This window comes from Myxine glutinosa, chromosome 5 (genome assembly GCF_964187855.1).
Source record: "Myxine glutinosa chromosome 5, kmMyxGlut1.1, whole genome shotgun sequence".
NCBI classification, from domain to species: Eukaryota; Metazoa; Chordata; class Myxini; order Myxiniformes; family Myxinidae; genus Myxine; species Myxine glutinosa.
Genome location: NC_136265.1, coordinates 192,495,729 through 192,517,843, shown reverse-complemented (window position 1 = coordinate 192,517,843; position 22,115 = coordinate 192,495,729). Strand labels below are relative to the sequence as shown.

General features: G+C 41.5%; 1 long non-coding RNA gene across 1 annotated transcript in view; it reads right to left on the bottom strand.

The window, feature by feature from the left end:
• Positions 1 to 21,888, bottom strand: part of LOC144892440 (uncharacterized) — a 28,216-nt gene extending 6,328 nt beyond the window's left edge. Inside the window, exon 1 of the long non-coding RNA XR_013623653.1 lies at positions 21,313 to 21,888. This is a non-coding gene — a long non-coding RNA (uncharacterized LOC144892440). The remainder of the gene's footprint in view (positions 1 to 21,312) is intronic.
• Positions 21,889 to 22,115: the final 227 nt, after the last annotated feature.

Here is a 22,115-nt window from a genome sequence, read left to right as displayed (position 1 = left end):
CAGTCCAGATGATTGATGGCTGCTTGAAGACCGTGCCAGTTGGCCTGAGTGAAATGCCAGACTCGTCGACGCTGAGCAGGCTCCCTGAGGATGGTCAGAGAGATGTCCACTTTAACAAGGACATGATCAGATGATCCGATCGGAGCAGAAGAAGAGCAGCAGACATTTTCAGGGAAGTTAGTCATAACCAAGGATTTTAGAAATTTGGCCTATGTTGACCTTTTGACCTATGTTCACCTAAAATATAATTTGTGGTTGAATTCAGTGACGAGATATGCAAGTCCTTTTCAAATTTCAAGTCAATTGGATGAAAATTGAGGATTTTAGAAATTTGGCCTATGTTGACCATTTGGCCTACGTTGACCTCAAGAATACTTGGTGGTTGAATTCAATGCAAGTCCTCTCCAAATTTCAAGTCAATTGGATGAAAATTGAGGATTTTAGAAATTTGGCCTATGTTGACCTCAAAAATTATTGGTGGTTGAATTCAATGACCAGATATGCAAGTGGTCTTCAAATTTCAAGTCAATCGGATGAAAATTGAGGATTTTAGAAATTTAGCAAAGTTGGTGACCTTTGGCCTATGTTGACCTTTTGACCTATTGACCCCAAAACAATAGGCTTCTGGCATTTGACTAACTCTACCACTTGGTGAAGTTTGGTTGAAAATTGTGACCTGTAGGCCGGTGACAAACAAACAAACAAACAAGAAAACGCCATGCGTAGCACGATACTTGCAAAATACGCCCTCCCCCAAAAGTTTTCAATGTGACATGATGGCCTATGGTGACCTCAAAAATACTTGGTGGTTGAATTCAGTGACCAGATATGCAAGTCCTCTTCAAATTTCATGTCAATTGGATGAAAATTGAGGATTTTAGAAATTTGGCCTATGTTGACCTTTTGGCCTATGTTGACCTCAAAGATACTTGGTGGTTGAATTCACTGACCAGATATGCAAGTCCTCTTCAAATTTCAAGTCAATTGGATGAAAATTGAGGATTTTAGAAATTTGGCCTATGTTGACCTTTTGACCTATGTTCACCTAAAATATAATTTGTGGTTGAATTCAGTGACGAGATATGCAAGTCCTTTTCAAATTTCAAGTCAATTGGATGAAAATTGAGGATTTTAGAAATTTGGCCTATGTTGACCATTTGGCCTATGTTGACCTCAAGAATACTTGGTGGTTGAATTCAATGCAAGTCCTCTCCAAATTTCAAGTCAATTGGATGAAAATTGAGGATTTTAGAAATTTGGCCTATGTTGACCATTTGGCCTATGTTGACCTCAAAAATTCTTGGTGGTTGAATTCAATGACCAGATATGCAAGTGGTCTTCAAATTTCAAGTCAATCGGATGAAAATTGAGGATTTTAGAAATTTAGCAAAGTTGGTGACCTTTGGCCTATGTTGACCGTTTGACCTATTGACCCCAAAACAATAGGCTTCTGGCATTTGACCAACTCTACCACTTGGTGAAGTTTGGTTGAAAATTGTGACCTGTAGGCCGGTGACAAACAAACAAACAAACAAACAAACAAGCAAACAAACAAACAGACAGACAGAGTCACAAACACAACCGACCAATATACTTGTAAAATCTTCGATTTTGCAAGTAACAAGAAAACGTCATGCGTAGCACGATACTTGCAAAATACGCCCTCCCCCAAAAGTTTACCATTGATACAGCAAATTGGCCATTTCATGAAGATTTAAATTTACAATCTTGATCAAAGTTCGGGTCAACAGGATGAAAAGTGACGATTTTAGAAATTTGGCCCATGTTGACCTTTTGGCCTATGTTGACCTCAAAAATACTTGGTGGTTGAATTCAGTGACCAGATATGCAAGTGGTCTTCAAATTTCAAGTCAATTGGATGAAAATTGAGGATTTTAGAAATTTGGCCTATGTTGACCTTTTGGCCGAAGTTGACTTCAAGAATACTTGGTGGTTGAATTCAGTGACCAGATATGCAAGTCCTCTTCAAATTTCAAGTCAATTGGATGAAAATTGAGGATTTTAGAAATTTGGCCTATGTTGACCTTTTGGCCTATGTTCACCGAAAATATAATTTGTGGTTGAATTCAGTGATGAGATATGCAAGTCCTTTTCAAATTTGAAGTCAATTGGATGAAATTTGAGGATTTTAGAAATTTGGCCTATGTTGACCATTTGGCCTATGTTGACCTCAAGAATACTTGGTGGTTGAATTCAGTGACCAGATGTGCAAGTCCTCTCCAAATTTCAAGTCAATTGGATGAAAATTGAGGATTTTAGAAATTTGGCCTATGTTGACCATTTGGCCTATGTTGACCTCAAAAATTATTGGTGGTTGAATTCAATGACCAGATATGCAAGTGGTCTTCAAATTTCAAGTCAATCGGATGAAAATTGAGGATTTTAGAAATTTGGCCTATGTTGACCTTTTGGCCTATGTTGACATCAAATATAGTTTGTGGTTGAATTCATTGACCAGATATGCAAGTCCTCTTCAAATTTCAAGTCAATTAGATGAAAATAGAGGATTTTAGAAATTTGGCCTATGTTGACCTTTTGGCCTATGTTGACCTCAAGAATACTAGGTGGTTGAATTCAGTGACGAGATATGCAAGTCCTTTTCAAATTTCAAGTCAATTGGATGAAAATTGAGGATTTTACAAATTTGGCCTATGTTGACCTTTTGGCCGATGTTCACCTAAAATATAATTTGTGGTTGAATTCAGTGACGAGATATGCAAGTCCTTTTCAAATTTCAAGTCAATTGGATGAAATTTGAGGATTTTAGAAATTTGGCCTATGTTGACCATTTGGCCTATGTTGACCTCAAAAATTATTGGTGGTTGAATTCAATGACCAGATATGCGAGTGGTCTTCAAATTTCAAGTCAATCGGATGAAAATTGAGGATTTTAGAAATTTAGCAAAGTTGGTGACCTTTGGCCTATGTTGACCTTTTGACCTATTGACCCCAAAAGCAATAGGCTACTGGCATTTGACAAAATCTACCACTTGGTGAAGTTTGGTGAAGATCGGTTGAAAATTGTGACCTGTAGGCCGGTGACAAACAAACAAACAAGCAAGCAAACAAATAAACAGACAGACAGACAGTCACAAACACAACCGACCAATATACTTGAAAAATCTTCGATTTTGCAAGTTACAAACAAACAAACAAACAGACAGACAGACAGACAGACAGACAGACAGACAGAATCACAAACACAACTGACCAATATACTGTACTTGAAAAATCTTCGATTTTGCAAGTAACAAGAAGACGTCATGCGTAGCACGATACTTGCAAAATCCACCCTCCCCCAAAAGTTTTCCAATGATACATGATGACCTATGTTGACCTTTTGGCCTATGGTGACCTCAAAAATACTTGGTGGTTGAATTCAGTAACCAGATATGCAAGTCCTCTTCAAATTTCACATCAATTAGATGAAAATTTAGGATTTTAGAAATGTGGCCTATGTTGACCTTCCGATGTTGACCTCAAATATACTAGGTGGTTGAATTCAGTGACGAGATATGCAAGTCTTTTTCAAATTTCAAGTCAATTGGATGAAAATTGAGGATTTTAGAAATTTGGCCTATGTTGACCTTTTGACCTATGTTCACCGAAAATATAATTTGTGGTTGAATTCAGTGACGAGATATGCAAGTCCTTTTCAAATTTCAAGTCAATTGGATGAAAATTGAGGATTTTAGAAATTTGGCCTATGTTGACCATTTGGCCTATGTTGACCTTTTGGCCTATGTTGACATCAAATATAGTTTGTGGTTGAATTCAGTGACCAGATATGCAAGTCCTCTTCAAATTTCAAGTCAATTGGCTGAAAATTGAGGATTTTAGAAATTTGGCCTATGTTGACCTTTTGGCCTATGTTGACCTCAAAGGTACTTGGTGGTTGAATTGATTGACCAGATGTGCAAGTCCTCTCCAAATTTCAAGTCAATTGGATGAAAATTGAGGATTTTAGAAATTTGGCCTATGTTGACCATTTGGCCTATGTTGACCTCAAAAATTATTGGTGGTTGAATTCAATGACCAGATATGCAAGTGGTCTTCAAATTTCGAGTCAATCGGATGAAAATTGAGGATTTTAGAAATTTAGCAAAGTTGGTGACCTTTGGCCTATGTTGACCTTTTGACCTATTGACCCCAAAAACAATAGGCTTCTGGCATTTGACCAACTCTACCACTTGGTGAAGTTTGGTGAAGATCGGTTGAAAATTGTGACCTGTAGGCCGGTGACAAACAAACAAGAAAACAAACAAACAAGCAAATGAAAAATCGGTCAGAGACCGAGGACTTGCCGGAATTTACTTTTTTATCGGTCATTTAGGACAAATATGGCGGCCGAACCACGTGACCGATGATGTCATCATGAACATATTTTATTCCCCATGTAGAGTTCTTTACAATGAGCCATGTCTCAATTTTTTATATTGAGCACTTTGGGAGATATGGAGGTGGTAGGTTTTTCGGTTTTTCCAAGATGGCGGCCGAACCACGTGACCTATGACGTCATCATTAACATATTTTATTCCCCATGGAGAGTTCTTTACAATGAGTCACATCTCAATTTTTCTATTCAGTACTTTCAGAGATATGGAGGTGCAAAGTTTTTAGGTTTTTCCAAGATGGCGGCCGAACCACGTGACTGATGACGTCATCATTAACATATTTTATTCCCCATGGCGAGTTCTTTACAATGAGCCATGTCTCAATTTTTTCTGTTCAGCACTTTCGGAGATATAGAGTTGCAAACTTTTTCCAAGATGGCGGCCGAACCACGTGACCAATGACGTCATCACTAACATTTTATTCCCCATGGAGAGTACTTTACAATGAGCTCAATTTTTTCTGTTCAGCACTTTTGGAGATATAGTGGTGCAAAATTTTGCCATTTTCCAAGATGGCGGCCGACCACGTGACTGATGACGTCATCATTAACATATTTTATTCCCCATGGAGAGTTCTTTACAATGAGCCATGTCTCAATTTTTTCTGTTCAGTACTTTCGGAGATATAGAGGTGCAAAGTTTTTCGGTTTTTCCAAGATGGCGGCCGAACCACGTCACCGATGACGTCATCAATTGGGCACAGTCTATTCCAGGGCAAGACCAATATGTGTGCAAAGTTTGGCGATTCTCCGTGCAACGGTGTAGACGCAGTGCTGCAAACAGACAGACAAACAGACAGACAGACAGACAGACAGACAAACAAACGAACAGATCAACATACTTGCCGGAATCTTTTCCGGCAAGTAATGAAAAATCGGTCAGAGACCGAGGACTTGTCGGAATGTACTTTTTTATCGGCCATTTAGGACAAATATGGCGGCCGAACCACGTGACCGATGACGTCATCATTAACATATTTTATTCCCCATGGAGAGTTCTTTACAATGAGCCATGTCTCAATTTTTTCTATTCAGGACTTTTGGAGATGTGGAGGTGCAGAGTTTTTCGGTTTTTCCAAGATGGCGGCCGAACCACGTGACCGATGACATCATCATTAACATATTTTATTCCCCATCAAGAGTTCTTTACAATGAGCCATGTCTCAATTTTTTCTATTCAGTACTTTCAGAGATATGGAGGTGCAAAGTTTTTAGGTTTTTCCAAGATGGCGGCCGAACCACGTGACTGATGACGTCATCATTAACATATTTTATTCCCCATGGAGAGTTCTTTACAATGAGCCATGTCTCAATTTTTTCTGTTCAGCACTTTCGGAGATATAGAGTTGCAAACTTTTTCCAAGATGGCGGCCGAACCACGTGACCAATGACGTCATCACTAACATTTTATTCCCCATGGAGAGTTGTTTACAATGAGCTTAATTTTTTCTGTTCAGCACTTTTGGAGATATAGTGGTGCAAAATTTTGCCATTTTCCAAGATGGCGGCCGAACCACGTGACTGATGACATCATCATTAACATATTTTATTACCCATGGAGAGTTCTTTACAATGAGCCATGTCTCAATTTTTTCTGTTCAGCACTTTTGGAGATATAGCGGTGCAAAATTTTGCCGTTTTTCCAAGATGGCGGCCGACCACGTGACTGATGACGTCATCATTAACATATTTTATGCCCCATGGAGAGTTCTTTACAATGAGCCATGTCTCAATTTTTTCTGTTCAGCACTTTTGGAGATATAGTGGTGCAAATTTTTGCCGTTTTTCCAAGATGGCGGCCGACCACGTGACATATGACGTCATCATTAACATATTTTATTCCCCATGGAGAGTTCTTTACAATGAGCCATGTCTCAATTTTTTCTGTTCAGTACTTTCGGAGATATAGAGGTGCAAATTTATTCGGTTTTTCCAAGATGGCGGCCGAACCACGTCACCGATGACGTCATCATTGAGGCACAGTATATTAGAGGGCAAGACCATTATGTGTGCAAAGTTTGGCGATTCTCCGTGCAACGGTGTAGACGCAGTGCTGCAAACAGACAAACAGACAGACAAACAGACAGACAAACAGACAGACAGACAAACAAACGAACAGATCAACATACTTGCCGGAAATTTTTTCCGGCAAGTAACAAACGAACAGATCAACATACTTGCCGGAAAAAATTTTCCGGCAAGTAAAAATCGGTCAGAGACCGAGGACTTGCCGGAATGTACTTTTTTATCGGCCATTTAGGCCAAATATGGCGGCCGAACCATGTGACCGATGACGTCATCATTAACATATATTATTCCCCATGGAGAGTTCTTTACAATGAGTCATGTCTCAATTTTTTCTATTCAGCACTTTCGGAGATATGGAGGTGCTAGGTTTTTCCAAGATGGCGGCTAACCCACGTGACCGATGACGTCATTATTAACATATTTTATTCCCCATGGAGAGTTCATTACAATGAGCCATGTCTCAATTTTTTCTATTCAGCACTTTCGGAGATATGGAGGTGCTAGGTTTTTCCAAGATGGCGGCTAAACCACGTGACCGATGACGTCATTATTAACATATTGTATTCCCCATGGAGAGTTCTTTACAATGAGTCATGTCTCAATTTTTTCTATTCAGCACTTTCAGAGATATGGAGGTGTTAGGTTTTTCGGTTTTTCCAAGATGGCGGCCGAACCACGTGACATATGACGTCATCATTAACAAATTTTATTCCCCATGGAGAGTTCTTTACAATGAGCCATGTCTCAATTTTTTCTGTTCAGCACTTTTGGAGATATAGTGGTGCAAATTTTTTGCCGTTTTTCCAAGATGGCGGCCGACCACGTGACATATGACATCATCATTTACATATTTTATTCCCCATGGAGAGTTCTTTACAATGAGCCATGTCTCAATTTTTTCTGTTCAGCACTTTCGGAGATATAGAGGTGCAAAGTTTTTCCAAGATGGCGGCCGAACCACGTGACTGATGACGTCATCATTAACATATTTGATTCCCCATGGAGAGTTCTTTACAATGAGCCATGTCTCAATTTTTTCGGTTCAGTACTTTTGGAGATATGGAGGTGCAAATTTTTTCGGTTTTTCCAAGATGGCGGCCGAACCACGCGACTGATGACGTCATCATTAACATGTTTTATTCCCCATGGAGAGTTCTTCACAATGAGCCATGTCTCAATTTTTTCTGTTCAACACTTTGAGATATCGAGGTGCAAATTTTTTCGGTTTTTCCAAGATGGCGGCCGAACCACGTGACCGATGACGTCATCATTTGGGCACAGTATATTAGAGGGCAAGACCAATATGTGTGCCAAGTTTGGCGATTCTACGTGCAACGGTGTAGACGCAGTGCTGCAAACAGACAAACAGACAAACAGACAAACAGACAAACAGACAAATGAAAAATCGGTCAGAGACCGAGGACTTGCCGGAATGTACTTTTTATCGGCCATTTAGAACAAATATGGCGGCCGAACCACGTGACCGATGATATCATCATTAACATATTTTATTCCCCATGGAGAGTTCTTTACAATGAGCCATGTCTCAATTTTTCTGTTCAGAACTTTTGGAGATTTCGTGGTGCAAAGTTTTGCCGTTTTTCCAAGATGGCGGCCGACCACGTGACATATGACGTCATCATTAACATATTTTATTCCCCATGGAGAGTTCTTTACAATGAGCCATGTCTCATTTTTTTCTGTTCAGCACTTTTGGAGATATAGTGGCGCAACGTTTTGCCGTTTTTCCAAGATGGCGACCGAACCACGTGACTGATGGCTGAACCACGTGATAGATGATGTCATCATTAACTTATTTTATTCCCCATGGAGAGTTCTTTCCAATGAGCCATGTCTCAATTTTTTCTGTTCAGCACTTTCGGAGATGTTGAGGTGCAAAGTTTTCGGTTTTTCCAAGATGGCGGCCGAACCACGTGACCGATGACGTCATCATTAACATATTTTATTCCACATGGAGAGTTCTTGACAATGAGCCATGTCTCAATTTTTTCTATTCAGCACTTTCAGAGATATGGAGGTGCAAAGTTTTTCGTTTTTTCCAAGATGGCGGCCGAACCACGTGACCGATGACATCATCATTAACATATTTTATTCCCCATGGAGAGTTATTTCCAATGAGCCATGTCTCAATTTTTTCTATTCAGCACTTCCGGAGATATGGAGGTGCAAAGTTTTTCGGTTTTTCCAATATGGCGGCCGAAACACGTGACCGAAAAATTCTCCGAAAGATCGAAGATCGATCGAAAGATCGAAAAATCGGTCAGAGACCGAGGACTTGCCGGAATGTACTCTTTTATCGGCCATTTAAGACAAATATGGCGTCCGAACCACGTGATAGATGACGTCATCATTAACATATATTATTCCCCATGGAGAGTTCTTCACAAAGAGCCATGTCTCAACTTTTTCTATTCAGCACTTTTGGAGATATGGAGGTGCTACGTTTTTCGGTTTTTCCAAGATGGCAGCCGAACCACGTGACCTATGATGTCATCATTAACATATTTTATTCCCCATGGAGAGTTCTTTACAATGAGCCATGTCTCAATTTTTTCTATTCAGCACTTTCAGAGATATGGAGGTGCACAATTTTTCGGTTTTTCCAAGATGGCGGCCGAACCACGTGACATATGACGTCATCATTAACATATTTTATTCCCCATTGAGAGTTCTTTACAATGAGCCATGTCTCAATTTTTTCCATTCTGCACTTTTGGAGATATAGTGGTGCAAAGTTTTCCCATTTTTCCAAGATGGCGGCCGAACCACGTGACCGATGGCGTCATCATTAACATATTTTATTCCCCATGGAGAGTTCTTTACAATGAGCCATGTCTCAATTTTTTCTGTTCAGCACTTTTGGAGATTTTGTGGTGCAAAGTTTTGCCGTTTTTCCAAGATGGCGGCCGACCACGTGACTGATGACGTCATCATTAACATATTTTATTCCCCATGGAGAGTTCTTTACAATGAGCCATGTCTCAATTATTCTGTTCAGCACTTTTGGAGATATAGTGGTGCAAAGTTTTGCCGTTTTTCCAAGATGGCGGCCGACCACGTGACATATGACGTCATCATTAACATATTTTATTCCCCATGGAGAGTTCTTTCCAATGAGCCATGTCTCAATTTTTTCTGTTCAGCACTTTTGGAGATATAGTGGCGCAACGATTTGCCGTTTTTCCAAGATGGCGACCGAACCACGTGACTGATGACGTCATCATTTACATATTTTATTCCCCATGGAGAGTTCTTTACAATGAGCCATGTCTCAATTTTTTCTGTTCAGCACTTTTGGAGATATAGTGGTGCAAATTTTTGCCGTTTTTCCAAGATGGCGGCCGACCACGTGACATATGACGTCATCATTAACATATTTTATTCCCCATGGAGAGTTCTTTACAATGAGCCATGTCTCAATTTTTTCTGTTCAGTACTTTCGGAGATATAGAGGTGCAAATTTATTCGGTTTTTCCAAGATGGCGGCCGAACCACGTCACTGATGACGTCATCATTGAGGCACAGTATATTAGAGGGCAAGACCATTATGTGTGCAAAGTTTGGCGATTCTCCGTGCAACGGTGTAGACGCAGTGCTGCAAACAGACAAACAGACAGACAAACAGACAGACAAACAGACAGACAGACAAACAAACGAACAGATCAACATACTTGCCGGAAAATTTTTCCGGCAAGTAATGAAAAATCGGTCAGAGACCGAGGACTTGCCGGAATGTACTTTTTTATCGGCCATTTAGGACAAATATGGCGGCCAAACCACGTGACCGATGAAGTCATCATTACTTGTTTTCTAAACTAATTTATTCCTTGATGATGCTCAAGAAATTTCATCTTGATCGGATGAAGTTTTGTACTTGGCGAATTATGACGTCATAATGGAGGAACCTATGACATCATCATTAACATATTTTATTCCCCATGGAGAGTTCTTTACAATGAGTCATGTCTCAATTTTTTCTATTCAGGACGTTTGGAGATGTGGAGGTGCAGAGTTTTTCGGTTTTTCCAAGATGGCGGCCGACCACGTGACATATGACGTCATCATTAACATATTTTATTCCCCATGGAGAGTTCTTTCCAATGAGCCATGTCTCAATTTTTTCTGTTCAGCACTTTTGGAGATATAGTGGCGCAACGATTTGCCGTTTTTCCAAGATGGCGACCGAACCACGTGACTGATGACGTCATCATTTACATATTTTATTCCCCATGGAGAGTTCTTTACAATGAGCCATGTCTCAATTTTTTCTGTTCAGTACTTTCGGAGATATAGAGGTGCAAGGTTTTTCAGTTTTTCCAAGATGGCGGCCGAACCACGTCACCGATGACGTCATCAATTGGGCACAGTCTATTCCAGGGCAAGACCAATATGTGTGCAAAGTTTGGCGATTCGCCGTGCAACGGTGTAGACGCAGTGCTGCAAACAGACAGACAGACAGACAGACAGACAGACAGACAGACAAACAGACAGACAAACGAACAGATCAACATACTTGCCGGAAAATTTTTTCCGGCAAGTAATGAAAAATCGGTCAGAGACCGAGGACTTGCCGGAATTTACTTTTTTATCGGCCATTTAGGACAAATATGGCGGCTGAACCACCTGACCGATGACATCATCATTAACATATTTTATTCCCCCTGGAGAGTTCTTTCCAATGAGCCATGTCTCAATTTTTTCTGTTCAGCACTTTTGGAGATAGAGGTGCAACGTTTTTCGGATTTTCCAAGATGGCGGCCGAACCACGTGACCGATGACGTCATCATTAACATATTTTATTCCCCCTGGAGAGTTCTTTCCAATGAGCCATGTCTCAATTTTTTCTATTCAGCACTTTCGGAGATATGGAGGTGATTTTTTTCCCGTTTTTCCAAGATGGCGGCCGCACCACGTGACCGATGACGTCATCATTAACATATTTTATTCAACATGGAGAGTTCTTGACAATGAGCCATGTGTCAATTTTTTCTATTCAGCACTTTCGGAGATATGGAGGTGCTAGGTTTTTCGGTTTTTCCAAGATGGCGGCCGACCACGCGACTGATGACGTCATCATTAACAAATTTTATTCCCCATGGAGAGTTCTTTACAATGAGCCATGTCTCAATTTTTTCTGTTCAGCACTTTTGGAGATATAGTGGCGCAACGATTTGCCGTTTTTCCAAGATGGCGACCGAACCACGTGACTGATGACGTCATCATTTACATATTTTATTCCCCATGGAGAGTTCTTTACAATGAGCCATGTCTCAATTTTTTCTGTTCAGCACTTTTGGAGATATAGTGGCGCAACGATTTGCCGTTTTTCCAAGATGGCGACCGAACCACGTGACTGATGACGTCATCATTTACATATTTTATTCCCCATGGAGAGTTCTTTACAATGAGCCATGTCTCAATTTTTTCTGTTCAGCACTTTTGGAGATATAGTGGTGCAAATTTTTGCCGTTTTTCCAAGATGGCGGCCGACCACGTGACATATGACGTCATCATTAACATATTTTATTCCCCATGGAGAGTTCTTTACAATGAGCCATGTCTCAATTTTTTCTGTTCAGTACTTTCGGAGATATAGAGGTGCAAATTTATTCGGTTTATCCAAGATGGCGGCCGAACCACGTCACTGATGACGTCATCATTGAGGCACAGTATATTAGAGGGCAAGACCATTATGTGTGCAAAGTTTGGCGATTCTCCGTGCAACGGTGTAGACGCAGTGCTGCAAACAGACAAACAGACAGACAAACAGACAGACAAACAGACAGACAGACAAACAAACGAACAGATCAACATACTTGCCGGAAAATTTTTCCGGCAAGTAACAAACGAACAGATCAACATACTTGCCGGAAAATTTTTTCCGGCAAGTAACAAACAGAGTCACAAACACAACCGACCAATATACTTGAAAAATCTTCGATTTTGCAAGTAACAAACAAGAAAACGTCATGCGTAGCACGATACTTGCAAAATACGCCCTCCCCCAAAAGTTTACCATTGATACAGCAAATTGTCCATTTCATGAAGTTTAAAATTTACAATCTTGATCAAAGCTCGGGTCAACAGGATGAAAAGTGACGATTTTTCAGATGAAAAATGATGATTTTGGAAGGTTGCCCTTCAGTTGACCTTTGACCTCAAAAATAGTTAGTTTCCCTATTTAGTGACTCAATGTGCAAATGCTGTTCAATTTTCAAGTCAATTCGATGAAAATAGAGGATTTTAGAAATTTGGCCTATGTTGACCTTTTGGCCTATGTTGACCTCAAGAATACTTGGTGTTTGAATTCAGTGACCAGATGTGCAAGTCCTCTCCAAATTTCAAGTCAATTGGATGAAAATTGAGGATTTTAGAAATTTGGCCTATGTTGACCATTTGGCCTATGTTGACTTCAAAAATTCTTGGTGGTTGAATTCAATGACCAGATATGCAAGTGGTCTTCAAATTTCAAGTCAATCGGATGAAAATTGAGGATTTTAGAAATTTAGCAAAGTTGGTGACCTTTGGCCTATGTTGAACTTTTGACCTATTGACCCCAAAAACAATAGGCTTCTGGCATTTGACCAACTCTACCACGTGGTGAAGTTTGGTGAAGATCGGTTGAAAATTGTGACCTGTAGGCCGGTGACAAACTAACAAACAGAGTCACAAACACAACCGACCAATATACTTGAAAAATCTTCGATTTTGCAAGTAACAAACAAACAAGTTAATGCATGTGATGAGGCCTATGTTGACCTTTTGGCCTATGTTGACCTCAAATATACTTGGTGGTTGAATCAGTCACCAGATATGCAAGTCCTCTTCAAATTTCAAGTCAATTGGATGAAAAATGAGGATTTTAGAAATTTGGCCTATGTTGACCATTTGGCCTATGTTGACCTTTTGGCCTATGTTGACATCAAATATAGTTTGTGGTTGAATTCAGTGACCAGATATGCAAGTCCTCTTCAGATTTCAAGTCAATTGGATGAAAATTGAGGATTTCAGAAATTTGGCCTATGTTGACCTTTTGGCCTATGTTGACCTCAAAGGTACTTGGTGGTTGAATTCAGTGACCAGATATGCAAGTCCTCTTCAAATTTCAAGTCAATTGGATGAAAATTGAGGATTTTAGAAATTTGGCCTATGTTGACCTTTTGGCCTATGTTCACCTAAAATATAATATGTGGTTGAATTCAGTGACGAGATATGCAAGGCCTTTTCAAATTTCAAGTCAATTGGATGAAATTTGAGGATTTTAGAAATTTGGCCTATGTTGACCATTTGGCCTATGTTGACCTCAAGAATACTTGGTGGTTGAAATCAGTGACTAGATGTGCAAGACCTCTCCAAATTTCAAGTCAATTGGATGAAAATTGAGGATTTTAGAAATTTGGCCTATGTTGACCATTTGGCCTATGTTGACCTCAAAAATTCTTGGTGGTTGAATTCAATGACCAGATATGCAAGAGGTCTTCAAATTTCAAGTCAATCGGATGAAAATTGAGGATTTTAGAAATTTAGCAAAGTTGGTGACCTTTGGCCTATGTTGACCTTTTGACCTCTTGACCCCAAAAACAATAGGCTTCTGGCTTTTGACCAACTCTACCATTTGGTGAAGTTTCGTGAAGATCGGTTGAAAATTGTGACCTGTAGGCCGGTGACAAACTAACAGTCACAAACACAACCGACCAATATACTTGCAAAATCCGCCCCCCCCCCCCCCCCCAAAGTTTTCCAATGATACAGCAAATTGTCCATTTCATGAAGATTAAAATTTACAATCTTGTTCAAAGCACAGGTCAACAGGAAGAAAAGTGACGATTTTTCAGATGAAAAATGATGATTTTGGAAGGTTGTCCTTGAGTTGACCTTTGACCTTTTGACCTCAAAAATAGTTCGTTTCCCTAATTAGTGACTCAATGTGCAAGACCTCTTCAAATATCAAGTCAATCAGATGAAAATTGAGGATTTTAGAAATGTGGCCCATGTTGACCTTTTGGCCTATGTTGACCTCAAATATACTTGGTGGTTGAATTCAGTGACCAGATATGCAAGTCCTCTTCAAATTTCAAGTCAATTGGATGAAAAATGAGGATTTTAGAAATTTGGCCTATGTTGACCTTTTGGCCTATGTTGAGCTTTTTGCCTATGTTAACCAAAAATATAATTTGTGGTTGAATTCAGTGACCAGATATGCATGTCCTCTTCAAATTTCAAGTCAATTGGATGAAAATTGAGGATTTTAGAAATTTGGTCTATGTTGACCATTTGGCCTATGCTGACCTCAAAAATACTTGGTGGTTGAATTCAGTGACCAGATATGCAAGTGGTCTTCAAATTTCAAGTCAATCGGATGAAAATTGAGGATTTTAGAAATTTAGCAAATTTGGTGACCTTTGGCCTATGTTGACCTTTTGACCTATTGACCCCAAAACAATAGGCTTCTGGCATTTGACCAACTCTACCATTTGGTGAAGTTTCGTGAAGATCGGTTGAAAATTGTGACCTGTAGGCCGGTGACAAACAAACAAACAAACAAGAAAACGTCATGCGTAGCACGATACTTGCAAAATACGCCCTCCCCCAAAAGTTTACCATTGATACAGCAAATTGGCCATTTCATGAAGATTTAAATTTATAATCTTGATCAAAGCTCGGGTCAACAGGATGAAAAGTGACGATTTTAGAAATTTGGCCCATGTTGACCTTTTGGCCTATGTTGACCTCAAGAACACTTGGTGGTTGAAGTCAGTGACCAGATATGCAAGTCCTCTTCAAATTTCAAGTCAATTGGATGAAAATTGAGGATTTTAGAAATTTGGCCTATGTTGACCATTTGGCCTATGTTGACCTCAAAAATACTTGGTGGTTGAATTCAGTGACCAGATATGCAAGTGGTCTTCAAATTTCAAGTCAATTGGATGAAAATTGAGGATTTTAGAAATTTGGCCTATGTTGACCTTTTGGCCTAAGTTGACTTCAAGAATTCTTGGTGGTTGAATTCAGTGACCAGATATGCAAGTCCTCTTCAAATTTCAAGTCAATTGGATGAAAATTGAGGATTTTAGAAATTTGGCCTATGTTGACCTTTTGGCCTATGTTCACCTAAAATATAATTTGTGGTTGAATTCAGTGACGAGATATGCAAGTCCTTTTCAAATTTCAAGTCAATTGGATGAAATTTGAGGATTTTAGAAATTTGGCCTATGTTGACCATTTGGCCTATGTTGACCTCAAGAATACTTGGTGGTTGAATTCATTGACCAGATGTGCAAGTCCTCTCCAAATTTCAAGTCAATTGGATGAAAATTGAGGATTTAGAAATTTGGCCTATGTTGACCATTTGGCCTATGTTGACCTCAAAAATTATTGGTGGTTGAATTCAATGACCAGATATGCAAGTGGTCTTCAAATTTCAAGTCAATCGGATGAAAATTGAGGATTTTAGAAATTTAGCAAAGTTGGTGACCTTAGGCCTATGTTGACCTATTGACCCCAAGAACAATAGGCTTCTGGCATTTGACCAACTCTACCACTTGGTGAAGTTTGGTTGAAAATTGTGACCTGTAGGCCGGTGACAAACTAACAGAGTCACAAACACAACCGACCAATATACTTGAAAAATCTTCGATTTTGCAAGTAACAAACAGACAAACAGATGAAAAATCGGTCAGAGTCCCCACCTTCTGTAGACTTGCCAGAATGTACTTTTTATCGGCCATTTTGGACAAATATGGCGGCTGAACCATGTGACCGATGACGTCATCATTTGTTTTCTAAACGAATTTATTCCTTGATGATGCTCAATAAATTTCGTCTTGATCGGATGAAGTTTTGTACTTGTCGAATTATGACGTCATAATGGAGGCACCTATGACATCATCATGAACATATTTTATTCCCCATGGAGAGTTCTTTACAATGAGCCATGTCTCAATTTTTTCTATTCAGCACTTTCGGAGATGGAGAGGTGCAAACTTTTTCGGTTTTTCCAAGATGGCGGCCGAACCACGTGACCGATGACGTCATCATTATCATTTTTTCTCCACCAGTTTATGCCGACATGGCGCTCAAGAAATTGCATCTTGATTGGATGAAGTTTTGTACTTGTCGAATTATAGAATTATGACGTCATAATGGAGGCCTTGGGCCGAGAGAGTTAAAAATTGGGCACGGTCTATTCCAGGGAAAGACAAATATGTATGTAAAGTATGGCGATTCTATGTGCAACGGTGTAGATGTAGTGCTGCGCACAGACAAAAGACAGGGGTGAAAACATTTGGAGGCGGAGGTAACGACAGACTTGGCATTTAATATGGAATATTTTTTTTGTGGGGGTGAACTTACTTTTCAAGATGACTTATAACCAAAAGTTCATTGGAATTATGTTGAAATTATTCTAGATTTTGTTAATGTGACCTTTAAAAGAAACAAAAACCACATTTGACATTTCGAAACAAATAAATTGATCCTTGAAAGTGATGTAAACTGATATCGAACTCAATTCATGGACAGTACTGTGTTAAACTTCTGTACGTTTTCCAGAAGTATCTCTTTATTTTGCACATTAGCCAAATTTTTTTTTAACAAAAACAAAAGTTTAATTACGACTGGGATTACCGACAGTAAAATTACAGTTCAGTACTTCGTGTAACCCCCACGAGCATTCAGGAGAGCACGTACATGTTGAGGCATGCTGTTCACGGGATTTGCCAAGGTTTGGACAGGAATCGCTTGCCATGCAGTTACAATAGCCTGCTGCAATTCACGCACAGAGGTCGGCTGCTGGTCCAAGTGGTCGATTTGACACGTTAATTCTGCCCACAAGTTCTCTATCGGATTCATATCTGGGGACATGGCAGGCCACTCCATATGCTCTACACCACGGTCAGCAAGAAAGTGTTGGATCATGCGAGCACGATGAGGCCATGCATTGTCATCTTGGAAGACAAAGTTTCCTCGAAAGGCTGCACGAGCAAATGGAAGCAATGTTTCTTCCAGAATGGCCCTGTACTTGAACTGGTTCAGGTTTCCATTCAGAACAACCAGGTCAGTTTTGCCCCCTGCATGAAAAGCAGCCCAAATGGTCACCCCACCACCTCCAGCTTGGACTCTTGGCACGAAACAATCTTTGTTGTAGGCTTCATGCACTTGTCTGCACACTCGGACGCGGCCATCTTGACGATAGACCAGAAATCTAGACTTGTCACTGAAGATCACATGATTCCAGTGTCCTGGCTGCCATTGACGGTGCTCTCTGGCCCACTGCAATCGGCGCTGGCAGTGTTGTCTGGTCAGGCGTGGCTTTCTCAAGGGACGCCTGGCATGATAGCCTGCTTGAACCAGTCGTTGGTTGACTAGCCTTCTGGATACAGGCACATTTGTCAGTTGCTGCCACTCAGCCCTAAGCCGATTAGCTGACTTGGTACGGCCATTGCGGGCTAACCGGTGCAGCTGGCGATCATCCCTCCTTGTGGTTCTGCGGGGACGTCCTGGCCTCGGTATTTGAGTAGGGACACCCCTCTGAGCATTTCGTTTCAGGATCTTTGACACCTGACCTTGAGTGATACCATACTGCCGAGCAATAGCACGCTCTTTCATGCCGTAATTTCGTAAAGCCACCACACAATCACAAACAGCATTGTCGAGTTGACGGACCATCTCCAGAGGAAGCGGCAATAACTTTTGGAGACGTGCAGCAGTTGTTTTCCACTAATACAGAACGCAACAACCCTTGTATACCCGACTGTGAAGCCAATCGTCAAATGCACCTGTCCATTAAATTTGCCACGCCACCTGTGATATAATCCTGTTGTTCACTTCTTGCTGCGACAGACAATCAGTGACATGGTTCTTTTAACAAATAAATCACCAAAGTGTAAAAGAAACTCACCAGAATGATATACTGAGTTAAGAAAGTAAATCCAAGTCAAGAAAAAAAAAATCCATATTAAATGCCATGTCTGTATCACGACACTTGGTGGAGGGCACACCTCCGCCAGGCTGAACAGTTTACGTTTTGTATCATCACACTGATAGGCCGGATCTGGATTCAAACCTGAACCAAAATCTGAACAATTTGTCCTTGTCACACACCGAACCTGTTCTCCAAGATTCGTCCGAATCCGTCCACAACCTTTTGAGTTATGCTATTCCTAAACGCACAAACAGACAGGTGTGAAAATATACCCTTCCTCCATCTTCGTTTTTTTTTTTTTTTTTTTTTTTTTTTTGTATACAAGATCGAGGCTCGTGAAAGAGCGAACATTAATCACACAGAAAGACAAACAGACACATAAAACAAATAACATCGGGAGCGGTAGACAAGATGGGGAGAGAGGGGGAAGGACACAAACACAACATTTGAGAGCAGGGACCGAGAGACATGGAGACATCGAGAGATCTGTGGGAGGGAGAGGGCTTTGGGGGGGAGGCATGTGAAGGGGGGGAGGCATGTGAAGGGGGGGAGGCATGTGAAGGGGGGGTGGGTGGGAGAGGTATAAACATATGGACACTGCCAGGATTTCCAGGAAATAAGTTGGAATTTCAAACAAGGTGGATCTGGGGTGAATTAGTGGGGGTAGAAAAGATCAAGGTTATGGATGGGGGAAGATAAGAGATGGTGGTGAACAGCTGTTTTGAAGACCTGGAGGGAGGAGAGGGATTGAAGGGAGTGTGGGAGTTTGTTCCACAGGCGGGAGAAAAGAGGAATGAAAGAGTGAAGGTGAGCAGAGAGCCGAGATTTCGGCAGTTTAACCATCAGAGGGTTGCTGGCAGATCTTGTGCGACCTGTAGGAATATTTGGGGGACAGAGCACAGAGAGAGCTGGGGGAGCAAGGCCGGAGAGGAGTCGGTAGAAGACAGAAAGACCACCTACCTGCCTGCGGTGAGTGAGTGAAAGGCCCTCAGAGATAGCTTCATCGCGGGAGATTCCAATGATTTTGAACGCTTTGGATTCAACAGCGTGAAGCCGAGCCAGGTGTGAGGCAGGAGCACCAGCCCATAGGGGAGAACAGTATTCCATTGAGCTGCGGATGAAAGCCTTGTATGTGGTGAGGAGCTCAGGTGTGCCGAGGAAGGACTTCGCACGACGGAGGATGCCCAGTCGGCGACTGGCTTTGGAGGCCAGCTTGGAAATGTGGTTTTCCCAAAAAAGATCATGGCAGATAGTGAGACCCAAAAGCTTGAGTGACAGAACTTCTTGGAGAGGATTGTTGAGAAAGTAGATGGGAGGGTTGTCCAGTCGATCTTTTCGGAGAGACATAGTAAGAGAGTGAGATTTGGCAGGATTGAAAGACATGTTCCACTTGTTTGACCAGTCTGTGATTTTGTCCAGGTCTTCAGAGAGTGAGGAGGCTGCAGACTGCCGATCTGAGGGAAGAGGAATGGAGCGGCAGAGAGTGGAGTCATCAGCAAAGAGATAGAGAGGATTTTCCAGAGAGTCAGAGAGATCATTGATAAAGACCAGAAAAAGCACAGGGCCCAGCACACTTCCTTGGGGAACTCCAGCCTGAACAGGAAGGGGAGATGAGAGAAATCCATTCAGGGCCACACGTTGACTACGACCAGAGAGGAAGTCCGCAAGCCATGCATGGAGATTTCCATGGATACCATAGGAGGAGAGTTTGGTGAGCAGAGCTGGGTGCCAGACCGTATCAAAGGCCCTTGATATGTCAAGGGAGACAGCTCTGATTTCCTGTTTGGCATTGAGGACCTCCATCCATTGTTGAGACAGCAGAAGCAGCATGTCCAGAGTAGAGTGACCTGGTCTGAAACCAAATTGATGATCAGAGATCAAGCCATTGGAGAAGAGGAAAGATTTCATATCCGAAGCAATGATGGATTCCATGACTTTGCTGATAATTGGGAGCAGGCTGATTGGTCTGTAGTTGCAAGGATCTGTTTTTGCACCTTTTTTGTGTAAAGCGGTAATGTTAGCTGATTTCCAGGATGGTGGCAGATGACCTTGAGCAAAAGATAGGGTGAAAAGAACAGAGAGAGGGTGAGATAGAGCGGCAGAGCAGGATTTTAGGACCCGTGGGCTGATGCCGTCTGGTCCAGTTGCAGAATCAGAGTCGAGGTTTGACAAAAACTCCTCCACCTTGTCAGGAGAGAAGGACACAGAGTCCAGGAGCAGTTGGGTTCGACTGGGAAAGGTGGGAACAGAGAGAGATGGGTTTGGGACTAAGGATTTCGAGGCGAACACAGAGTTGAGGCATTCGGCTTTGTCACGTGCGATGTCAACTGTGTGGCCATTTGAGGTAAGGGAGGGAATGGAGGGGGAACAAACACCAGAAACGGATTTGACCAGACGCCACCAGGATTTGGAGGAAGGAGACAGGTTTGAGAGTTCATTCTTGAGTGAGGAGAGATAGTGCTTCCTGGCACTCCTGAGGGTAGACACACACTTGTTCCGAGCTTGGTGGAAGGAACTGAGATTTCCTTCAGTTGGATTAGCCTTCCAAGAGGCAAAGGCAAGTTGTTTCAGGGCAACTGCCTCACCACAAGATTCAGTGTACCATGGACGGGAGGAAGGGTAAGACAATTGAAGGCGAGATGGGATAAATCTGTGCATGAGAGAGATCAGTTTGCTTTGGAAGAATTCCCAGGAAGAATTGATGTCAGAGGCAGTGGACAACTATATTCGTTGACAAAGGTAACAACTATATTTGGAAAAGGTTAATTACATAGTTCATAAAACATCTAAAAAGACCATATCCATGTATTTTCCCTTTCAGGTAGATGTGCGTACGTACGAATATTCGCTGCGATTAAACATTTGTCCTTCAGGACGAGTCTGTCGGGGAAATGGGTGCAGCACAAGTTTATGACGTCATACTTACTTTAACGGAGAACATGATCGCTACAGCACCAATGACCAAATTGCAGAAGATGGTGTTGAGGATGGACCAAACCAGGTAGTGGCTCCACTTTCTGCCTTCATTCTGCTGCTGCCCAGCCGCAGGTTCCACTGCCAAAGGTATGGCGACGGGTTGCTGTGTGTAGACCACGTTGACCCCGGCGGGGTATTCGTCTCCCCGACGACTGGGAACTTGTGCACCCTGAAGATAGATCACGTGTCCACCCTGAGGATACATGATGGGTCCACCCTGATATAATCCTTGTCCACCCGGTGGATATAATCCATGCCCAGGTGCAATGGGAATATTTCCAGCATAATTAGGTGTGTAAGGTGGTAGATCTTGTCGAGATGGATCTGTCTTCGTCTGCATCGACACTCCATTTTCTTCCTTCACTGCTCCATTAACATATTCACCTGATGGATTCATGGCTCTTGCGGATAATGCTGAGAACCAACTGTTCCCAGGTGTGAAGGACGAGTGAAGCGTTTGGAGAAGTACGACAGGTAAGGTGAACTCTTTTATCATGCACAGGTGTTGCTCAATCTGTCAGCAATCGCTAACGAATGTAATAAAAGGAACTGTCATGTTTGTGAGTCGTTGCACTTCGCTCCTTAATGCCATTTCGTGCAGACATCGAAAGTTACAGTGAAGAAATGCTCACCTGCATGCATCCTTCTCCAGGTTGAACAGTTTACGTTTTGTATCCACTGATTGGCTGGATCGGAATTCGTACCTGAACCAAAATCTAATCGCCTTGTTCTTGTCACCAAACCAACTCATCC